Genomic DNA, 21,192 nt, shown 5'->3' with positions numbered 1-21,192 from the left:
AACAACCTAATCAAAATAGAATTTCATAGAGCACTACACAGAGGGTTGGTTGCTAGGGGACTGTGCAACAGGTATCTGTATGTTTACTGCCTTCTTTTATGAAATTTGATACGATGCAATTGGCAGAGTGCATGTTAGATACTGGGACTCAACTCATAAGTAATGAATTGTAAATAATAAGGTTTAGTGGCAGCCAGAAACATTTTCGCTGATTCAAATGCCAGTGTTCTCAACTACAACATCACTGATGTGAAATTAACACAACACATTTCTACCTTTCTACATTGTCTCTCCCAGAGATGCCCAATATCAACTGAATTGCATCCCTGACAAAGAATGCTGCCATGGTAAGAGTGGAAACGCAAAACCTTTCAACAACCAACAGAAACAGGAGATCCTTCCAGAATATTCTGCAACAGAAATGATCGAAGGATAAAAGAGTCAATCGGAGATGACAAAAACTCTGAAATTTTGAGCTGAAATAGGTTTGGAAACCATCTGCTTAGAAAACAGGCATTAAGAACATGATTTATAATGTAAAAGCAATGCTACCTAAAAGTTTAAAAAAAATAGGAACATGTAGAGAGTTCAATCTTTGGCCTGTCCCTGGCTAGTGATGTGAAGGAAAATACTTTAGTACTCTGATTCTTCTGAGTCTCACTATCTTCATTTATCAAACTGAGGTGCAAATCTACAAACATACCTTGTTTTATTGTACTTTGTTCGATAGTATTTCTCATGTGCTGTACTTTTTATAAATTGAAAGTTTTGTGGCAACACTGTGTCAGCAAGTCCATCGGTGCCATTTTTCCAACAGTGTGTACTCACTTTGTATCTCTGTGCCACCTTTTGGCAATTCTCACAATATTTCAAACTTTTTCATTGTTACTCTATTACAGTGATCTGTGATCAGTGATCTTTGATGTTACTCTTGTGATTGTTTGGGGGCATCCTGAACCATGCCCATAAAGGACAGGGAAGTGACCTAACCAATGTTGTGCCATCTCTCTTCCTCTGCTTGGGCCTCCTATTCCCTAGGACACAATAATATTAAAATTAAGCCTATTAATAACACTACTTTGGTCCCTAACTATTTAAGTGAAGGAAGAGTCATATGTTTCTCATTTTAAATCAAATACTAGAAATCATCAGGCTTAGTGAGGAAAGCGTATCAAAAGCTAAGCTTGGTCCAAAACTAGACCTTTTATGCCAGGTAGCCAAGTTGTGAATGTAAAGGAAACGGTGTTGGCAAAAGTTAAATGCTATTCCAGTGAGCATGTGAATAACAAGAAAGCAGAACAGCCTTGTTACTGACATGGAGAAAGTTTTAGTAGTCTGGACAGAAGATCAAACCGGCCACAACATTCCCTTAAGCCAAAGCCTGATCCAGAGTAAGGCCCTAATTCTCTTCCATCCTATGGAGGCTGAGACAGGTAAAGAAGCTGCAGAAGCAAAGTTTGGAGCTAGCAGAGCTTATTTTGTGAAGTTTAAGGGAAGAAGCCGTCTCCATAACATGAAAGTGTAAGGTGAAGCAGGAGATGCTGATGGAGAGTCTGAGGCAGAGGCAGCTAAGATCGTTGGTGAAAATGGCTGCACCAAACAGTAGATTTTTAGGGTTGAGAAAACAGCCTTTGATCAGAAAAAAAAATGCCATCTAGGACTTTTATAGCCAGAAAGGAGAAGTCAATGCCTAGTCTCAAAGCTTCAAAGGACAACCTTACTCTCTTGTTAAGGGCTAATGCAGCTGGTGACTCTCAATTGAAGCCAATGTTCATCTACCATTCTGAAAATTTTAGGGCCTTTGTGATAAATCTGCTCTGGGCTCTAACAATAGAAAAAAAAAAAAAAACCTAGATGACAGAATATCTATTTCCAGCATGGTTTACAAACTATTTTTAAGCTTCACTATTGAAACCTTCAACACTGATTTTGAGGGAAAAAAAAGATTCCTTACAAATTAGTACCACTCATTGACAATGCAACCTCCTTGATCACTCAAGCTCTGATGGAGATTCACACAAAGATTAACATTGTTTTCATGCCTACTAACACGACATCCATTCTGAAGCCCATGGATCAGGGAGTAAATTTGACTTTTATGTAACACGTATTATTATTTAAAAAATACATTTCGTAAGGCTATGACTATCATAGAGAGTTATTCCTCTAATGGAACTAGGAGAAGTAAATAAAAAACCTCTGGAAAATGTTCAGATTCTAGATGCCAACAACAACATTTGTGACTCATCAGAGGCGGTCAAAACAGCAACATTAACAGGAATTTGAAAGAAGTTGATTCCAATCCTAATGACTTACTTTCAAGGGTTTAAGACTTCAGTGGAGGAAGTAAACCACATATGTGGGGGAAAGACCAAGTGAACCATGATAGAGCCTGAAGATGTGACTGAATCGCTGCAATCTCATGATAAAACTTGAATGGATGAGGCATTGCTTCTTGTGAATGAGCAAAGTGGTTTTTTGAGATGGAATCCACTCCTATGGAAAATGCTGTAAACATTGTTGAAATGGTAACAAAGGATTTAGAATATTCCATGAACTTAGTTGGTATAGCAACAATAGGATTTGAGAAGATTGACTCCAATTTTGAAAGAGTTCCAGTGTAGGTAAATGCTATCATATGGTATTGCATGCTGCAGTGAAATCTTTTGTGAAAGGAAGAGTCAATTGATGTATCAAACTTCGTGGTTGTCATACTTTAAGAAATTGCCACAGCTTCAATAACCACAACTCTGATTGGTCAGAATCAACAACATTGAAGCAAGATCCTCCACCAGTGAAAAGATTGTGACTTGCTGAAGGCTGAGATGGTCATTAGCATTTTTTAATAATAAAGTATTTTTAAATTAAGGCATGTGAACTTTTTAGACATAACGTTATTGCACACATAGTAGGCTACAGTATAAAGATACCTTTTATATCCACTAGGAAACCAAAAAATTTGTGTAACATGATTTATTATAGTATTTTCTGTATTAGGATGGTTTGGAGTCAACTCCACAATCTCTTTAAGGCAACCCCTATCTTTAAGGTAGCATTTTAAAGAACCAAGTTTGATGTTGTAACCATAGAACTTATAAAACAGTAGCAAGCTAAATAAATTAAGGTATTATTATTATTCTTCTCAGTCTCCACGTCTCATGCTTAGCCTTTGTTTTATAAACGTAGAAATCAAGGCTTGAATATACTAGAAGATTCATGTAACTCACCAGTTGCTACCCACTAAGCTGAGGCCAGTAATCCAAGTCTGTCATTGCCACTGGATACAGGTCCTATTACATAATGCAGAAGAGCCCTGATATTCAAATTTGCTTGAAGGTAAGTACAAGGCAAAAGTGTCATATACTTTTCCAAGGAAAAAATCCAACCTTGCCCACACACCCCACTGCCTCTACCATTTTAGCATTTTTATAAAATATTATATATGCAAGCTGGGATCTAGCAATTAGTTAATTGAGTCTTTGTAGCAGATGGTCGAAGTTTATGAATTGAATCAATTAATGAATAAATAAAAATAAACTGTTGGTCTCATTAGTGTCCCTAAAAATATGTAAATAGCATACATTTATTTTCATCGTTCACAGATGGAGATATTGAGGCCCACAGAGATTCTGTTTGCTCCTGGGTAGGTGAGCGACAGACAGGCACTCAATTTAAAAAGAAATTTCAGCAGGCTATCATTAGTTTATTTTTCCCAGTTCTTTATTATCCAGAACAAAACTTAGCAGAGGCTGTTTACTGTCTTTTCTTCCTGTCTCCTTATCTATCATTTCCTAATATAATTTGGCCTTGGCATTGAAAAAGTTGCACAAGTGAGCAGCCTGGATAGCAGTGAGGTCTCTGTCCTTCCCCTTCTGAAAGATCTCATAATTGCAAAGAGAGACTGGAACAAGTGCCTGAGAGAAGATGAAAACTTCCATTGTGCAAAGTCTCATGTCTGGCTGGGCGCAGTGGCTCATGCCTGTGATCCTAACACTCTAGGAGGCTAAGGCAGGTGGATTGCTTGAGCTCAGGCATTCAAGATCAGTGTGAGCAAGAGCAAGACCCCATCTCTACTAAAAATACAAAAAAACTATCTGGGTGTGATGGTGCATGCCTGTAATCCCAGCTACTTGGTAGACTGAGGCAAGAAGATAGTTGGGCCCAAGAATTTAAGGTTGCTGCCAGCTATGACGCCGCAGCACTCTACCCATAGCAACAGAGGGAGACTCTGCCTTAAAACAAACAAACAAACAAAACATAGTCTCATTTCTGGAGAGTTTCTGTGCAGAAGGAAGAGAAAGGGGAGGAGGTTGTTCAGTTGCTCATGCCTCGGCGTTTCTAACAATCCTAACACCTGGAGAGGCTTCCCTTCTGTCCAACACCAGCACTAGAAGCACCTCCATGGCTGTGTCTGTCCCTTAAACCATCGCGATGGTGCTGACGTAGAGTCCGAGCCTCTGAAACATTTCATGAGACAGCTTCATGCTCTGCAGCATTACATTGATGGTTAGCACCACGTTAAAAATGTCATTTCAGGCAATTAATATTTTATTTATAAACACTTATAAATATTTATTATAAATGATGACTTAAATAGCAGCTCATGAGAAAACAAATCTATTAAGTTTGTGTTAAAACATCTTCAGATGCTTAATTATAGAAATATTTAGACAAACCATTAAAAATGTATGCCAATTTTTTTGAAAAGTCTAAGATCAACCCAGTTAGACTTTCCCATTTAGCCGAAGGGGCAAATTTGATAGGATGCCACAGAGAAATCAAGGAAAAAAATCCACGTCCAGAGCCCTGCTCTAGTAGTTGGGTAGATCCTATCTGTTCCAGAGAAGCCACCAGGCATTTACAAATATTTTCTTAAAAATTGTCAAAGAAGATAGACTCATTCTGGATAAAAGTCTTGGGCTTACCTGGAATCAAAAATATGTCATGTTTCTAAATGTATTTGATTAAACATCTCAGCTGCTTCAGCTATTTTAATCAGTTCCCAAACATGCGATCGGCAGGCCTATTTTTTAGCCAGGAAGAAAAATGGTGATTGCCTGCATTGATCTCTGTACAGCACATCACCTTACCCTACTCTGTTCTGAAAGTATAATTAAAACATTCTATTTTGAGACCAGTGGTTCACCAAAGTACCACAGGCTATGTAGATGCTTTCCTCTTGCATGGGTCTGATGTTTAGGGTGAAAAGAAAGTGAATGAGACTAAATCGCCTTAACTGGCTGTACCCGATTCTTTTTTTCTGTTGAGAAGCATTGTCATTTCCATAAATCATATCTTTTCACTTCAGTTACTACACTATTTGATTAGACTTCACTAACCTTCTTCTAGACTTCACTTAAATCTCTTCTAGTGTTTGCATTGTAGCTGTTGCACAAACACCCTAGACAAATTGCGCACATGAAGAGCTTTAAAAGAACGCATTTGAAAGGGACGTTACAGTCCCTTCATATAGTTCTAAGAATTGCTCTCGAACATCTTGTGGTTGTCTCTGGGTTAGGCTTAGCCAATTACTCTTGGATTTGGTGCAAGACAAGTTTACTCTCCAATGTTCCAGAGTGGTTTGAAACAGCATCACAATCCAGAAGGTCATCTTATAAATTTTAAGACTATCCAACCCCATTAGCTGCTTTTAATGATCTGAAATATATTTTTTAAAAATTGGCATTATTATTTTTAGTGGAACATATCGTGTAACGTAAAAAAGATGGACTGGATATTTTGCATAATCAAATGAAGGTGGAGAAGGGCAAGCACTGTGGAATAGAAATGAGAATTCTGGAAAGACACGCTGGATAGTCATCTCTGATGGGCATAGCTTTGAAATAAAATCCTAATAACCTAAGCACATCATTTTAAAGACTTTCAGGAAAAAAAAATAACAGACATCCTAGAACAGCTAGTTGTTTGCCTGGCATTTTTTCCCCCAAAGCCACAGTAAACAATCTCCAGTACAGTTAAAATGTTAACGACACTGCTTTGAAATACATGCCATAAGGTCATGTGCCATTGTAGATCATCCCTTGGAAGTGAGCAATAGGCTATTATTAAAAGTGTAGCCTCTATGTAGCTAATTTCAGTTAACCACTTGTAACCTGGTCACAAATGCAAATTTGAATCACATGTTCAGTTTTTGTTCTTTCTTATACAAGCAAAAGCACCATCTAATATTATTTAGTCTTATGCCAGTATCAGAAATTACCAGAATCCTCCAAGCAGTGAGACCTGTCAACCTAGTCCAAAAACATCCGTGGAAAACATTCCATGAAAATGGTGATGTTTGGTTGGTGTCTTTGATTAGAGGGTCTGCTTTTATATTATCATTATTATTCCAGAAGCAGTGGCTATTTTTGGAATTCAACTTTTTTCCTCTCCTTTTAATCCCACCCAGAATGCAGTGCCTGTAACCCGTACCGACGTGTCACCTTTCCTCTATTTATTACATCTTATGCTTTAAATATCACCTCTGACAAACAAAAGAAAAGCAAATGTCCCTAAATTTCCTGAAGGGCTGAAACATCAAGCCCGGATTATTATTGTTTATGTCTCAGCTTTAGCAGCTCCAGTGTCTCCATGGTCTGCTGTGTGCTGGGCTGGCAATGATGGATGGCCATTACGGCAGCTTATTGGAAATGGCTTGATTTATAACCTGTTCTCTTGCCTCAGTCTAATGGCTTCATTTCTTTCCTCCAGTGCGTGATGCCACAGCCAAGGTCATTGCGCCAATGGCCTTTGTTGTTAGTCTGCTGGTGACCAGTGTGCCCAGGAGTCAGCCTGGGGAGGGCTGAAGGGGGGAGGCCAGGAAACAGGAGGGGGCGTGAAACATGGGAGGGGGCAGGCTCCAACCTTTACATTTTAATTTTTTTCATCTCAGTCCCTGATAACTGCAGTAGAACAGTAGATTAAATGCTGTCTTCTATTTGCTTCCCGTGCTTGCCAGACAAGGAGCTGCTTTATGATCCTCAGTGGGGAAGTCTATTACTCACCTCTACTTTAAATGACCAACATCAAATATATACAGCTCCCATTAAAGCCGAGATCAATAAAAATGCCATTAAGATAGTAAAAGTTGCTGATATTAGTGAAGCCCCCAAACAAAATATTTGATTTTCTTTCAGGTTGTTAGTGAGATGGAATACGAACATAGAAGTGAAGGGAGAGCTGGCCATGCCCGTGGTCAATAATTTATCTCCGAGATTCATTCAGCCTCTCACCCAATATTTCCCTCCTGTCCATTGATTCCCCATCATTATTTGTCATAAGCTGTCCTAACTCAAGGAGAAAATATGCCTTGCTGGTCCAAGGGGAGTCATACCTGGAGAAATAGAAAGGAATTTCATTAAAAGCAAGAAAGAACTGCTGTGGCTTTGAGAAACTCCAACAGCAAGTTGCCAAGACTTTTGTTAGAGTCCTAAAGCATGTCGTAGGCAGCTCAGCAACGCTGGACGTGGACGAGGGGAAAGCTGAACTGAGATGGGGCTGATTGAGGTTCAAGGGAAATTAAAGGTCTTTTCTGCTTGAAATTTGAACTTTCAGAAATTGTGTGTGGATATGTGTGTGTGTGTGTGTTTCCTTTGTATTTACCCTTTCTCCCAAATGTTTTGAGTTGATTTTCTCAGCTGGACTCTTATGAGTACTAGAGAGAAGTCAACAGCTTCAGAGACACGTTAGTAAGGAGGATACAAGTTTATATCACTGACATTAAGTCAAACTGAAACCCTAATGGTAAAAGCATGACTTTGGAAACAGACTTAACTTTTTAAAACATAGCTATCTCCCTTCCTTCCTTCCTTCCTTCCTTCCTTCTTTCCTTCCTTCCTTCCTTTCAAGACAGAGTCTCACTTTTGTTGCCCCAGTAGACTGCTGTGGCATCACAGTTCACAGCAACCTGAAACTCTTGGGCTTAAGTGATTCTCTTGCCTCAGCTTTCCAAGTAGCTGTGACTATAGGCACCTGCCACAATGCCCATCTATTTTTTGTTGCCATTGTTGCCAACAGTTGTCATTGTTGTTTAGCTGGACCAGGCCACGTTCAAACCCACCAGCCTCAGTGTATGTGGCTGGCGCTGTAACCACTGTGCTACAGGCACCGAGCCAGCAGAGCTATTGTGGAATTCAGTGGTATCTTTGGAATTGGTTTTGAGAAGTGGTTTGAAAGCCTGTTGGCTATACCTCAAAAGGTCAATGATAAAATATTTTGTCTAAGTGAAATCCGATTGGAGCTGAATTCCTACCAATAGATAGTCTTATTTCAATTTTCTCAAATCTTAAGTCAGTGTAATCTGTAACATAAATTTATCGCATTTTAAAACTGGAAGAGACCTAGAAGAATATTGAGTCCCATTCCTTTATTTAATAACAAGCATGCTATTGTTAACTAATAGTAATTAATATTAATCTAATGTTTACTCTGCACCAGGCATGGGACTAAACAACTCACATTGTACAAAGTGAACAATAGTCTCATTTTACAGACGTATGAAAGGGTTAGGTCACCTGCCCAAGGTCATACAGTGCAGAATGGTGGCTTCAAGACTCATAAGCAGCTCTGTTAGACTTCACAGCAAATCCTCAGTGGAATATATAAATCAACCAGACGAGCCTGACTAACTTACCTCAATTGAAGAACACCAAGTAGGTTATTTAGAGATGATTTTGAAACTACTTTCATCAAGCGATTCAAAAATGAGGGGGGTTTTTTTGTTTGTATTATTCTCAAAAATGAAAACCAAAAAGTCACATTGGCAGTTCTAGAAATGTTTCCCTTCATCCTCACAAAAAAGTGAAAAATACAAGTGCCAGTAACTTCAAGTGTCAGAACCCACTCTCTACCTAGTTGCATAAACTGCTGTCTTAGAGATGAAAATTGTGATTTACCTAGACATTCAGCTAACTTCTACTTTTGATTTTGTTATATTAGTTCATAATTGAGAAGGTTTGCATGTGTGATGTCTATTCCTTGAAATATTTAACTATAGCCCATGAGGCTATATCATTTGTTATGGCTTTAGACCTTAAGTTTGAAGGAACCTCTCACATCTCCTTTTAAGTTGTCGACCAAAACTTATTTCTGAACTAAAAGTAAACATGAATTTGTTCGATTTACAATGTCAGGAGATGGGGCTATTTTAGGGAAGAGAGGAGGACAGGCTCAGGTGATATGCACAGAACCAGTTCCACCATTCTAAATAAACTAATGAGTTGTTTATTATTCATTATTCCATTAGTTACAGGGTATTTGCCTAAATTTATCAGTTGACAAACATTAGTGATCTCTCAATTTAGTCACGTTGCCCATGTGACTCAAGGGAATAGTTAACAAACAATTATCAAGCAACATTCTGGGCTGGAGGAGCTGATGGCCACGTATGGAAATCACATGTCTAGGCCTCATTCAATGAGACATTCAGTGTCTGGCATAGGTCTGTGTCCATTATGATATTGTGCAGGTAGGAAGGCCTACTAGGAAACAAATGTTGTTTAGGAAAGATAAAAGGAGGGAGAGATAGCAAAAAGAAAGGGATGAGAAAAAAAAGCAATGAAGGAAGAGGGGAAGAAAGGGAGGGAGCAAGGAGGAAACATAAGTAAATGATTCCAGGGTAACTGTAATAAATTTCAGTTTTCTGCTTGGCAATTCACATAAATACATCTACTTTTCAGATGAAAACTCTTTTCCATGATAAAGGAGAACTGATGTACTTCCGAGTTAATGGAAACACAATGCCCAGCATTTGTTCCAGTAAGAGGAGGAAAGGCTTCCTTATTTCAGACTGTAAGAGAATGGAAGACCCCAAAGCTGGAAGGTAATCGAGAGACCTTGCTTTTATAGGTGAGGAAACTGGGATTTGGAGATGTTCACTGGTTGTTGCTCAGTTAGCCGCAGAGCTCATTTGAGGATGCTCTCCTCCCAAGCCATCGCTCACGCTCTGGAATGAATGAAGCTGCCGTGGATGGTATAGGATGAGCACCTAGATCTCCCTGTTTCATCTTCTCAAAGAAGATAATTTTGCTGGATTTTCCAGTCTTCCGGATTTGTCAGTCCTTTCTAGAGTTGGATGAGCTCTCTCCTCAAATTAATTCTCTACATTTTAGAACACTTGACAGTTTCTAAATATGCAGTCTCAAAAGGTGCCATACATATGGCATTGCCCAGGGAAAATGGGAAATTGTAGGTAAATGTACTTTTATTTACAAAATAGTCATTATAAAATTTCACAGAATATTTCTGTACATGTTAATGTGTAAATATAAAAAAATACAAAATACCAGTCCTACTCTGAAGTAGGAGTACTGAATCATATGGTAGCTCTATTTTTAATTTTAGGGAAACTATTATACTGTTTTCCATAGCAATTGCACCATTTTAGACTCTTGCCGATAGTGCACAAGAGTTCCAGTTTCTCTACATCCTCACCAACACTTTTATTTTGTGTCTTTATTTTATATAGTAGCCATCCTAATGGGTTTGAAGTGATACCTCATTATGGTTTTAATCTGCATATCGCTAATGATTAGTGAGGTTGACCACCTTCATTCCTTTGCCCAGATTTATTTAGGCTATTTGTTTTTGTCATTGTTATTGTTGTAGAGTTTTAGGAGTTTTTAATATGTTCTGGATATTGACTCCTTATCAGATGTATGATTTGGAAAGTTTCTCTCCCTTTCCACAGTTTGCCTTTTCAGCCTGTTGATTGTGTTTTTTGATGCAAAGGCATTAAGTTTAAGTCCCAATTATCTCTTTTTACTTTTGTTGCATGTGCTTTTGGTGTCAGAGCCAAGAAATTGTTGTCATGTCAATGTCATGAAGGTTTTTTCCCTTTGTTTCCATCCAAGAATTTTATGGCTTTGAGTTTCATGTTTGGATCTGTAATCCATTCTGATTTAATATTTTGCCTGTACTATAAGATAAAGATCTAACTTCACCCGTTTGTATGTGGATATCCAGTTACCAAACATGATTTGTTGGAGGTTGTCATCTTGTCCATTTTTTCTGACTTTTAACACCACTGTGAATGGCCTTTATTCTCTACATCACACCTTGGGCCCCATCCATCCCAGAAAAGCATTTTCTCAGTCCCTCTTCAGCCCATTCCCTAGATTGCATTAGTCTGGATTATCAGATTTCTCTGCAATTACATCTACTATACCAATAAATGTCTTTACTGATACCATGAATTTTCTTTTTTTTTTTTTTTTTGTAGAGACAGAGTCTCACTTTATGGCCCTCAGTAGAGTGCCGTGGCCTCACACAGCTCACAGCAACCTCCAACTCCTGGGCTTAAGCGATTCTCTTGCCTCAGCCTCCCGAGTAGCTGGGTGAATTTTCTTTGTATTATATCTTATACATAAATAGGCAGGTGGCCCATTATCAGTAGATTGGTGAGAAATTAACAATAAAACTCAAATGTGCAAGACATGCCACATATCTTTTTCTTTCTTTTTTTCCTTTCTGGCAAATTCAAATTTAGGATTGTATGGATTAGGGGACTCTGCTTTTCTTGAACCTTAGAAGGTAGTATGGTTCTCAGAAAAAGTACAACCTGTTAGCTCAACATCCTCCCTGTGCAAGTACAAGAGGGCCCTTGAAAGCAAGAGCTTCTATTGATTTCATGCCAAACTTGTACATGGAGCTATTTATTGGTTTTAAACTTGAATGATAGTAGTTGTTACTTATAGAGGGTTCACTATGTGCCAGGCATTATTCTAAGTATCTTCCATGAATTAACTCATTTAATCCTGACATATACTACAGGAGACTTTTAAAAATTATTACTACTTTATGCATAAGTGAAGCAGGGAACAGAAAATCAAGTAGAACAAAGCCTAGTGGCCCCACAGTGGTGGGCTGGGATTTGAACCAAGGCAGACTGGTTTTAGAGTTCATGGTGTTAATCTCAGCACTTGATTTCCCTTGTTACACTTCATTTCCTCTGGAGAAAGTCTAGAGGCCCGGTGACCTGCAGATGGCGCTACTGAGGAATGGGGCAGAGATCCTACTTCTCAGACAAAGGAACTGCTTCTCAACTGGGCTGAAATGGGGATGGATCCTCTCCATCCTTCTCTTCTGATCTTTAGCTCTTTCCTTCTGCACCATAACCGAAAGGAGTTCAAGTTTGTAGAAAACCAAAGACAACAAAAGAATTTTCTCAAAGCAATGCTGTCTCTCTGATGGCAGCATTCATCCCCCTCTGTCATCAGAGCAGAAAGGCCTGCTCAGAATGGTGGCAAGGAAGATAAGCAGGCCGGGACTCACACTAACAGCCCCATGCATTTTCCACCCAGTTAATCATAAATCCTTCCCACCAAGGACCTTTGCTGATGTCCCGTCAGACTTGGGACTGGCCCCTTATGTTTGTTTATTCATACAAGACAATATATAATTCCTCTCCACCGGAGACTTCTCCATGAAGTGTTATATGGAACAGGCAGGACTGGAGTTTTCCCACGGTTTTCAAGTCACTAACGGAAGGAGCAGTCCTGGCTGGATCCGGTTGGAATGGAGAGCCCATTCCAGCAGGGGGCCTGGAGGCTGCAGGTGGCCTGGGGACAATGGTTGTCTGAGTGCAGTCTTTTACCTGCTGTGCCTGCCACATGCTTTTTATCGGCTCTTGTGAAGTGCTGGCACTTGCAGACCTAAGGAAAGTCGCAGGGAGGCCCCGAATGACATAGCGGAGTCAAGAAATGAATGTCTGGAGGATTGAGAAATAGGGCTGTCAAGGCCAAAACAAGCTTGCTCTCTGTCTCCCCTGCTTTCTCTCCCCACATCCTTCTCCATTAATCACCCACACATTCATCAGGCTGGTTAAAAATACCTCCAGTACATTTCAACCAAATTCTTAACCCTAACGAGTTCACATAACATTTATTATTACATTTATTAAAAAGACATAAATACCTTTCAAACAAAAGTCATTGGTCTGGGTTTGGTTGACTGAAAAGATTTCAACGACATTGTTTAGCCTGTAGTTGAGGTTGTCGGTTCATGTATGGGGTAAGTAGAACGTTCAAAGTAAATTCTGGATATGGATCTGTGACCTGGGTGGTTTTTGTAACTCCCTGCTCACCAGATTCTCAATGACAAGGACATATCTTGCCAGTTGATAGTAAATACAAGCGTGATGAGGTAATGAACACATTTAATTAATGAGCCCGTAATGAATAAGGTATTGGCAATGATAGGCTTGTGGGAAAATGGGTTTGAAATAACAAGCAAAAACCGTTTACTAAGCTAGGATTATGAGAATTAGATATAGCATATTTTGAGAGTATGAATGTATTACCACTGAAGCAATTACCCAGAAAAGTGAAGCTAAACAAAAGTTTCTGTTTTGAGAGGCACAAAATCTAAAAAGCCGGCAATCCATCCAGTATGACTCAAGATCTCCCAGACAAAGAAAGGGTGGGTGTCTGCTGTCATTTTTGGATTCAATATCTTGGATGCACTTTTCCACTTACCTAGAGCTCAACATGGTTAAGAGGTAAGGGTGGTATTTGATAACACCTTGTAAAGCTTAATCTCTGAGCCTTCTTACATGTTGGTTCTCATCAGTGAGAGTCGTCTGTTCTTTCCAGGAGAGTCTCATCTCCTAGTCTTTTGTTCATGGTTGGCAAATGAATAAAAGGTGTTATAGAGGAATAATGGGCTTAAGGTCTCCAGATACTTGGGAAACACCAACACCTTAAACTTTGTAGCACCTGTAACATACAAAGCATTTTAGGCCTTAGGAAGTGAGTCCTCAGCATTAAATGGAATGTCAAACCTAGTTCAGCAACCCTGCTAGACACACAATGACAGCAAAGTCAGCCCCCACTCAAAGAGGTTGTTAAAAATGTTCTCTGACTGGATGGGGTTGAAACACATTCTTCTTAGTAACTTTTCTCAAGAATGGAAGAGCAAGTATCCAATGTACTCAATCCTAGTACGTGGTCAGTAGATGAACTAATACACGCTGGGGTGAGGGAGAAGGAGGGAGGGGGGAGAGGAGAGAGGAGGGAGGGGGATTGGTGTTCTCGACCTAATGGCACAATGTGGGTCTATGGCACACCTCCTGGGTGTGGACATAACTACAGCAGGGACTTTACCTAACAAATGCAAACATTGTAACCTAACTGTCTGTACCCTCATATTAATCTGTAATTTTAAAAAATGTTCTCTGAACAATAAAACACTAATATAGTCAAGTTTGGGGATAGAGGGAAGTGGGAGGAGGTAAGATGGAGGACCTTTGGCAGAAGGAGGGAGGGCATGAGGTGGGATCTCACCTGATGTGCACATTATGAGGGTGTATGGCACCCTCCCCCAGGTCAGAGGCTCTTCTACAAAGGGAACTTTACCCTGAAAGTGAGAACAATATGGCCTAAAAATTGTACCCTCTCATTAATTTGAAAAAATAAAAAATACTCTGGGCAGCACCTATGGCTCAAAGGAGTAGGGTGTCGGCCCCATATACCAGAAATGGTGGGTTCAAACCCAGCCCCAGCCAAAAAAATAAAAAAATAAAAATAAAAAATACTCAAACAAAAAAGAGAAAAAGAAAAAGACTGACTCTGTGAAGATAGCATTTGAATAATACACCAGGAGTTTGGCTGAAAGTCCATTAGTGAAGACAGGCAGGAAGAAAATTTTTAATTAAATCATCATCCCACTCAAAAAATAGTAATAACAAAATAAAGTAATTTCTTTAATTTTCATTTAATTTTTGATGAAAAATTATGGGATAATAAATATAGCATTTCTGGAAGAAACAAAGTAAATATCTTTTGAAATAAAAAAATAGAATGAAAAGATAAAAAAGTGTTCTCTGAGTGTGAGAAAATTGCCTCCCCCTCCCAGTAGAACAATACTAAAGAGGGTTCACACTTCCTGATCTCACAAAGAGGTACAGACACGCAGCCGGACGTTAAGTCTTTCAGAGATCTTGGCTGCAAGAAATGCAAACTTTTCCACTGATCCTGTAGCAGGAGCTCAAAACTGAGGCTGCTGGAAGTTATTGTGAGTGACTTGGTAGACATCTGATATTAAGAGACATTGTCATTCTGTGGCAGAGAGAATGGGTGTTGAGAGCTCAAGCTCTGGAGACAGGATTTAAATCCTGAGTGTGATACTTGAAAGCTGCCCGAACTTGGGCAAATACTTAATCCTGTTCAGCCTCAGTTTCCTCATCTGTAAAAAGTACATTTCCTCTTAGGGCAGTGGTTCTCATTTGAGGCCAGTTTTGTCTTCCAAGGGGCATTTGACAATATCTGGAGACATTTTTGACTGTCACAGCTGAGGGTGGGGATGAGAAGGATGTCACTGGCATCTGGTAGGTAGAGGCCAGGAACGCTGCTGGGTATCTTAGAATGCACAGAGCAGCCTCCACAGCAAGTGGCAATCACGCCAAAAGTGCGCATTGCTCCAGGGCTGAACACCTGCCTTCAGATTACTATGGTGGCTAATACAGTAAGCCATGAAGAAGCTCTTAAAAGAGGACCTGAATCAGACTACTTCTTCCATTGTTATGCTAGGTTTATTCTCGTAAGATGCCACCTAGTCTATCTACGGGGGATGGCATTGACTGCCATCATGCTAGCGCCCACACGCATGCAGAGCTGGCTGTATCTGCAGTTTTCACATCTATGAATACCAGGCCATTTTATATCAGGAACTTGAACATCTGCAGACTACACAGGTATCTCTGTGTGGCGGGGGGACACGTGCATGCACGCACATGTGTTTCCTGGAACCAATTCCTCTCAGATACCAAGGAATGAGTGTAATTTGTTAACAACATAAAATTTGCACTCTCACTTCACTCCCTGTTGGACATAAACTGACCTCAGGGTGCTGCTCTGAGGAACGGAACGATATTCAAGCTGCAGCAGTCCTGCCAGGAGCAGGAGAGGAGCTACAGCATCCTAGCCTCCATTCCCATCTGGAGCCCATGTCACAGCTAGGCAGCGCAGGATCCTGCCATGGCAGCCTACCCGGCCTGTCCTCCCAGGGCTTCCCAGGAAGAGGGCGAGCCTCTCTCTCCAGGCCTCAGCTTAACTCACCCATTTCTTGGCTGGACAAACACAGGCTCCTCAATCTCTTTTGTATCCTTGACTGCGCTGTAAGTATCCACCAGGGTGACAAGGGCAGCGTGTGAGTGGCTGCTACACAGGGCTTAGGAAGAGGATCGCCTCCCGACGGGGTGGCCTCGGGGCAGTAGGAGGGCAGGGGGTCTCCTCAGGCCCCAGAGCACAGCCCGTGTCTGGATCTCCTGTCGGCCACGTCCCTCCCAGCCCTTGGAGAGCTCTAAAGGGTTGTCAGGTTCAGTGGGCCACATGACTGAGAGAGACATTTCTGTGGAGCCACAGTCCCCCGAGAGCCTTCTCAGTCCTGACAGGGCCTAAAGTCCTGCACATCCCCTCAGGTTCAGAGCACACTGCTGTTGCCAACAGGGGCATCTGTGTGGAGCCCCACCCCCACCCCAGGTGCCCTTCTCAGCTACAGGGGAGGCCTGAAGTCAAACACTCAGCCTCTGAAGTTTCTTTCTGAAGAAAAGACTGCGACTGGGGGTGCACTTTTATGGTGCCATTGCCTGCTTTATCCTCCATGAGAAATAAACCCAGCAAATGTCTATGGGTCCAGAGAGTGCTGCTGTCCTGGGGACATTTCAGTGGGCACGAGGCATACTAGGGGTCCTTCACAGTCATTTATGGGGTTTGCAGGACAGGAAATCTCGGGTTCTGAAGCCCTGCTCCCTGAGGGTGCATTTGTGTGGGGTCTGCCTGCACATGATATTTCTGAATCTTTGCTGGCACCTGACAACCAGCACCAAGGCTCCCTAGGCAGGCTTCAAGAGTGCTGAAGAGAAGGTTTCTCATAAGCTTCTGCCCGATGGGTGGTCTTTCCTGACCTTTAGGGAGGCCTAAGGATAAGCAAGGCGTTTCCTCAGATTTAGAGGGTACTTGTGAAAAGTGGAGCAGTTCTAAGGAGCAGCCGTATCCCAGACACTTTTTCTAGGCCTTGGAGAAACCTGAACATCCACAAGAAATCTCCTCAGCATTGAGCTGCTCTCCTGACCAGTGAGAGATTTCAGAAGACAGCTGCCCCCCAGGCACCCTTCCCAGACCTCTGAAAACCCTGGACATCAGCCACAGGGCTCTTGAATTTCTGCAAGAGCTACTGCTGGGATAAGCAGGTCCAAGAGTGACCTGGCAGTGGGACTGTCCAAGAGGTCCAGCTGTCTGCACAAAGCCAAGAAACCCAACCCAGCGAGGGCTCTAAGGACCTCACTGGGAGGATCCCAACCCTGCTACCAAACCTATGAAGTTAATAATTTCTTCTGCCTCACAAGGATCCACTTCTAAGTTCTCTAAGAAGAAGCTCAACGGGAGAAATTCCTCTAGCTTAGAAAGCTAGAATTTTTTGATAGATATGCCATGGAAGATGACAGTCTAAATTACCTGAGCCAAAGAATCCTGAAGTTCTTGAGACTGCTGATCAAAATAATAACAGCTATTTGAACTCACCCACCAACGGACCTGATGTTGAAAACCCTATTTGAATCTGGTTAAGAATCCTATCCTTGTACAAAAGGGAAAAAGATGATTTTATTCAACTGCCTTCACTCTCCTTGTGCCGATTTTCATCACCAATAGCTAGAGAAGGGAGTCTCAATAGCCAGTCTAGGGAGGAAGGGCTGTCTGGAGGAGGTTCTAGGCACCCCAGAGAAGCTTGGCACAATGTCCGATTTGGCAGAGAAGCAACTTGTTTGTGCCAAATCTGAAGTTAGAACCAAGAAGCAACACACAAGATCCCAGAAGAGATACCTAATCTTTAGGCAAGTTTCGCCATTCCTGAGTCAGTGCATGACCTTGCTAAGGGAACTCTTGGTTTCGATCTCCCTTCTGCCAGGCCAGGCTCCTCGTTGCTAGTGCCTTACACACCCAGCTCAGGACCCTCTTCCTGCCTTGGATTAGGTATCAGCCAATAGGGAGTGACCGTCTCACTTTTTTCATCCTATCCACATTTTACCAAGTATGTCTCAAGTTTTTTATTTCTCCAAGGATATTTCTCAGATACTTAAGTCACCAGCCCTTAATGTTTTGACATATATCAGAATCACCTAGAGAAGTGATGTGCCATGAGAGGATCTTAGGTGCCACAAAAATCTTTAACGATCATTAATTAAATGAATTTCAAAAGACATTCAAAGCACAGTAAGTAATTCTTTTTATTTCACTCTTTTTTGTTTTTTGTCAACATAATTTAAATGTCCTGTGAAAGTTTAACTGTAGGTTCAAGTGTGCCATGAGATAAAAAAGGTTGAAAAATTCTGATCTAGAGGACTTGCTGAAAGACAGATTGCTAAAGCTCACTCACAGAGAGTCTGATCTATCAGGTCTGGGGTAGGGCTCAAGAATGTGAATATTTCTAATGACTTACCAGGGAATACTTATACTTCTGATTCAGGGAATCACATTTTGAAAACTACTGCTTTAAGGGAACACTGGACTCACCACTTCCTGGCTAATAATTTTGATTCTTATGGGTAAACTATCCCTCAATAACAGCTAATGGACCACCTGCATCAGAATCACATGCTCACATTTTTACATACAGACAAACTTCTGTTTCTCACTTAAGACCTACTGAATCAAACTCCTAGTGAGAGGGAGACCCCTGGGATCCAAAATGTGAGCAGGTGCTTCCTAAGTGATGCTGATGTGCTGTAAACTATGAAAACTACTCATGTTACCCTTGAGTATGGGCACAAAATGTAGTGTTTTTATATTGTTATTCCATGTATTATAGGACTTTAACAAATTTAGGACTTTATTAAGTGCTCCCCAGTGTAAGGCATTGTATTTGAAAACATTTTTAAAGTCTGAATTGATAAACTTACATTAGCAAGAAAGAAATAAAGCAATGGAACTAGCAATTGAGTAAATGACTAACAGTGTAGCAGTTAGACCTTGGGGTGACGTAAGTCTAAGAAGATGGATGTAAGCATGGAATTAGACATTTGAAGGAAACTCTCAGCAACAGTCTCCTGGCAGCTCAGCAGTGTTGTTACTAAGTAAACATTAGCAACTCATTGCACCTCTGTGGAGCTTGCTGCTGTATCTATAACAGGACAATAAACACAACAGTAGCAATGCCAACAGTACCAGGTAACATTTAACACCAATTTAATGAGCTCATGCTATGTGTTAGAGACTATGCTGTCCTTCAGCCCTCACAACTGGCCAAGAAAGAATTGATGAAATCCTCGCTTTGCAGAAGAACATTGCCCAAAGTTGCACAGCTAGTATTCAGGCTGGAAACCAAAAATAAGTGCTCCTTAGAGGGGTTTTCTAGTCCCTCTCTGACTACGGGAAGGTTTGGAGACACAGTGAAGATAAGATGCAAAGTGTTTAGCTGAAAGGGTGGGGATTAAAGCAGAAAGGTCGATGGAGTTAGGAGATAAATGAAAAAGATGTAAATGCTTGTGATGGGATTAGGTATGCCAGATAAAAATACAAGACACCTAGGGAAATTTAACAATCAAATACACAATAAAAATGATTTAATAAAACTATATCCTGAACACTGAATGGAGCTTACTTAGACTAAAAAAGTATTTGTCATGTATCCAAATGTCAGTGGGTGTCCTGTATGTGTGTTAAATCTGGCAATCTGAGATGGGGCGGATAATGGCTAGGGAGTGGATAGGTGGGAAGACAGGGGGGATAGAACTCCCAGGGATAGTTTTTCGGCTACAAAGGCTGTGTGTGTGTGTGTGTGTGTGTGTGTGTGTGTGTGTTTTCTTTGGAGGAGGACCAGCAGAGGAAGGCAGGGGCATACGATAGGAGTTCGGAGGAGGTAGCCTAGCTTCGACAACAAAACATTTGCTGCCAAGGAGATGAGAACATGAACATTTGCCCTGTGATTACAGCAGTGACTCATTGTGTGATCTTTGATAAATCACAGCCTCTCTGTTACACAGGGTCCATATCAGCGAGATAACAGTATCTGCCTTACTTCCACAGCGCGTGAAAACAAGATCACTTCAGCAGTGCTTATTAATCCCAGAACTGAAGGAGAGGCAAGGGAATTGTATTTTTCCTATATTATGTCAATGAGAAAAAAGTAATATAGAAGCCCCAGTTAAGCTTGGGATCTTTTCTAATTTGGTGGGGGGAAGTGCTCACTAAATAATGATTCCAACCTAATACTGGATGCACTGATTACAGCCTGCACTTGGTTTCCCAGCCTTAATTCACATAGCTGAACATTTCCCTTGTTAGCTGTGTGCATCAGCCCTTACCTGAATCAGCAGAAATTAGCAAATTCAGACATCAGCTGTTTCTGTCCTGTATTTAACAGGAGTCTTAATGCAACCCAGATTTCCCGGGATTTATTTTTTTCACAAGTGCCAAAGCAGCACAACCCCAGAGGGATCTGAGCTAGGAACATATACCCATAAAAAACATGGTATCTTTTTGTGGTTGCCTTTGCATTGACTCTGCAAATGAAAGGGGCTCTAATTATCTTTGGAGGTAGGAATCCAATACATTTCACTGAGCTCATGTATCTTGCTAATAAAATGAATATAACCCAAGAAACGAGAACCATGGAGGGTGAGAGGGTTGCTGCTCCCAGTGATATTTGCAAAGGCCTTGGAAGATCCTCCTATGATAAGGGCCAAAGGCAAAGCCTAGAGCCAGTGAATGAAACAGGGGAGAGCCCCCACAGAAGGCCTAATGGAGAAGATTCCAACCAAGTTCAAAGGAGGGTAAAGGAGGGTGAGAATTTAGTTACTACAGATTGTAGGGCACCCTGAAACTCTCATACTGGCAACCGTACGTCAGGGGCATGAAAATCATGAAATAACTATGACATCCTGATCACTGGCAAAGGACTTTGACATACAGTAATTCATTTCATCCTTACTGCATTGATGAAGAAATGGAAGCAGATAAAGATAAAATGATTTACTCTGACGCACGTAAGAGGCGACATTTGAAACTTGGTCTACTAAAAGCAGGGCTAGGATTTTCATCACACCCAAAACATATTTTCCAAATGGTATAATTAATACCTGCCAAACCGTGGCTTTTGTCCTCTTACCAACAGCTGTTGAAATTCCCACCATTACCGTCCCCTTTGGGGTTAGGCAGGGAAGGAAACAAAATTATATATTGTATAAATTAGATTAGGCAG

The sequence above is a fragment of the Nycticebus coucang genome, chromosome 4 (assembly GCF_027406575.1).
Source record: "Nycticebus coucang isolate mNycCou1 chromosome 4, mNycCou1.pri, whole genome shotgun sequence".
Taxonomy (NCBI): domain Eukaryota; kingdom Metazoa; phylum Chordata; class Mammalia; order Primates; family Lorisidae; genus Nycticebus; species Nycticebus coucang.
This window is presented reverse-complemented; position numbering follows the sequence as displayed.